General features: G+C 38.0%; 2 pseudogenes across 2 annotated transcripts; both read right to left on the reverse strand.

The window, feature by feature from the left end:
* Positions 1-474, reverse strand: AT3G40640 (annotated as a pseudogene; the record flags this gene model as incomplete). The annotated part of the gene is made up of 1 exon: positions 1-474.
* An 810-nt stretch (positions 475-1,284) lies between these two features.
* Positions 1,285-1,921, reverse strand: AT3G41345 (annotated as a pseudogene; the record flags this gene model as incomplete). Its single annotated transcript has 1 exon — positions 1,285-1,921.
* Positions 1,922-3,449: the final 1,528 nt, after the last annotated feature.

Consider the following 3,449-nt stretch of genomic DNA (forward strand, 5'->3'; position numbering starts at 1 on the left):
GCCAAATATCATTCATAAGGACACGGTCCAATATTTTACAAATTAAGCCTTCCCCCCGCTTGTTACACCAGGTGAATAACGGTTCTAGAGAACCCATATCCGTCAAAGTACAGTGTCTCACAACATTTTGGAAATCCTGCATACCTAATGGTATGAAAGGTGAATGTGTAAATTCACAATGCTCCCTCCCATCAAGGATCTCATTATAATCACCCATAATTATCCAAGTTTTTTTTTTAAATAGCGGCGAGTCTTAATGGCTTCTCAAGTCCTCCCATAAACTTTTCCTCTCCTCTACAGTATTCCTTGCATAGACAAAAGAACAAAACAATTCCTCCATCTTTCCTTCCATCAAAACAGAACATTTTATGATTTGATCACTTTTGATAACTGGAGTGACTCACACTGTAGGTCTCCAGAGAACCGAAATGCGACCCAATCGATGAAACTCATAGTTTTTCATAAATAACCACACTACAAGAAAACAGGCGATAAACGACTACATAAGTAGTTGCTTAGTAGTTGTCAATGTTAATAATACAACTAATCCGCGATTAATGACTAAAGTCGTTAGTACATAGTTGCTAAGTAATGTAGTCGTCAATTAGTCATCGATTTACGACTATGTTACGACATAAGCCCATACAGTATAAATTCGTCGTTTAATAATCGTATTATCTGGCGACCATTTAACGATTAATAGTATTGTACAGAGCGTGTGAAACTTGTACTCGTTCCATAGTCGGTAATTGTTTACGACGAAATTACGACTACTTTACAATTAAATACACTGAACCCTGGGTATGTTTCACGTTGTCGTAAAATAGTCGTAAAACGTTTTACGACAATCTTACGACTATTGGACGATAAATTGTACTGTACAAAGGATATGATTCTCTTAGTCATATCATAGTTGTATAAATTTATACGACTATTATACGTCTCTATGACGATTAGGTTATGACTAATTTGGTTAGTCTGGTAATAGTCGATAAGTTTTGTGCCTATTTTACGACTGTTTTACGTCTACGTTGCTACTTATTTACTACTATTTTGCGACTACTTGTTTTGTCAGAATAAGAATTTGGTCATTGATTGTTGGGTTTCTTGTTTGTTGTTTAAAGTTATGATTTGTTCTTGTTTGTTATTGGAAATGCTATTAAAATATGAAAAGACATACATATATTAAAAATCAAGTTCAAATACACAGAAAATTATGTTGTTCATAAACAAAAAACTTATTCAAATAAACATAAGTTCAAGTAGTGTTTGGAAAAATAAAATCTATGGATCATTAGGTGGTGGAGTACTTGGGAGACGCTCTTTGGATGTGGAAGAGTGAGTGGCCATGAAGTCCAAGAACAAGTGCTCGAGCTTGTCCTTTTGCTCAGCTGTGACTCGGGCTGACTCAGCTTCTCGAGCAGCAATCTCAGCATCTCGCTTCTCATTATATGCAACTTGCTCTTCAATTTTCCGTTGAGCTTCCTATAGCAGTTCTTCTAAGGCTTGAAAGGATGATGAGTCTCCGGGGAGTTGGCAGTTGGCACTGCCTAGAGCGTCTTTCAGACATCTAAGTCCATAATGATTGCCCCTTGAATCCCTTTGTGTGGACTGCAAGAAATAGAGAAGAAGATAATTAGTGACTGAATAGTAACTGGACTCTAAGACTCTGAATTAGACTACAACATCTTACCTGAAGAAAGATGGTTGTATACTCATCTATTGTGAGCTCCTGAGGTCGTGAAGAGTCATGAGAGACAGTAGAAGCAGCCGCCTCTAGTTCAGACAGCCTATCTCTCACATACTGCTCATAAGTTAGAGCAATCTTCTCCGCCTTCCGATTAACATATGTTCCATCCGACTTAGTGTGTGTCTAGATTAACACCTCACCAAGAGGGACCGGTCTTCCCAATTTCTCTTCATGCAAACACATATCAATATCCTCACAAGTCAACACACTATAGAATTGAACATCACACATAGTAAAACTCTAACTTATGAGCTTTCCTGGAGGTCACCCATCCTAGTACTACTCTCACCCAAGCACGCTTAACTGTAGAGTTCTGATGGAATCTGGTGCATTAGTGCTGGTATGATCGCATCCGTAACTACATGCAATGCAATCGTATCTATTCTTTTTTGAAGACTTTATGATCGATTTGCCGTGGGTCCCACCAGCTATGTAGGAATACCCTCTCTTGTTTATAAGTGCTTTATACATGCAAAATATACGAAAACAATGTCCGTACATATAAATTTCGCCCCGTAATATAGCAAAGATTACGAAAAGGCCCAAAAAAGTACATTACGGTCAAAATTTGGAGTAGAAAAAAAAACTATAGAAGAATTCCATTTTCCTTCCTAATTCATCGGAGAGCTCTCTTTGGGCTTTCCGAAAAGGTATCACATGCCAAGTTTGGCCTCACGGTATAAAAGTTCTAGAGTCATACATTTTTGACCAAAAAAAAGAGGGATGCAACACGAGGACTTTCCAGGAGGTCACCCATCCTAGTACTACTCTCGCCCAAGCACGCTTAACTACGGAGTTCTGATGGGATCTAGTGCATTAGTCCTGGTATGATCGCATCCGTTACTACATGCAGTGCAATTGTATCTATTTTTTTTTAAGACTTTATGATCCATTTGCCGTGGGTCCCACCAGCTGTGTAGGAATACCCTATCTTGTTTATAAGAGCTTTGATAAATGCAAAATATTCGAAAATAATGTCCGAACATATAATTTTGGCCCCGTAATATAGAAAAGATAACGAAAAGGCTCGAAAAAGTACATTACAATCAAAATTTGGAGAAGGAAAAAAACAAATAGAAGAATTCCATTTTCCTTCCTCATTCATCGGAGAGCTCTCTTTGGGCTTTCCGAAAAGGTATCACATGTCAAGTTTAGCCTCACGGTCTTAAAGTTATAGAGTCATACATTTTTAACAAAACAAAAAGAGGGATGACACACGAGGACTTTCCTGGAGGTCACCCATCCTAGTACTACTCTCGCCCAAGTACGCTTAACTGCAGAGTTCTGATGGGATCTGGTGCATTAGTGTTGGTATGATCGCATCCGTAACTACATGCAATGCAATCGTATCTATTCTTTTTTGAAGACTTTATGATCGATTTGCCGTGGGTCCCACCAGCTATGTAGGAATACCCTATCTTGTTTGTAAGAGCTTTGATACATGCAAAATATACGAAAACAATGTCCGTACATATAATTTTTGCCCCGTAATATAGCAAAGATTACGAAAAGGCCCGAAAAAGTACATAAAGGTCAAAATTTGGAGTAGAAAAAAAAACTATAGAAGAATTCCATTGTCCTTCCTAATTCATCGGAGAGATCTCTTTGGGTTTTCCGAAAAGGTATTCACATGCCAAGTTTGGCCTCACCGTCTAAAAGTTCTAGAGTCCATACAATTTTGACAAAAAAAAAGAGAAAA

This window comes from Arabidopsis thaliana, chromosome 3 (assembly GCF_000001735.4).
Source record: "Arabidopsis thaliana chromosome 3, partial sequence".
NCBI classification, from domain to species: domain Eukaryota; kingdom Viridiplantae; phylum Streptophyta; class Magnoliopsida; order Brassicales; family Brassicaceae; genus Arabidopsis; species Arabidopsis thaliana.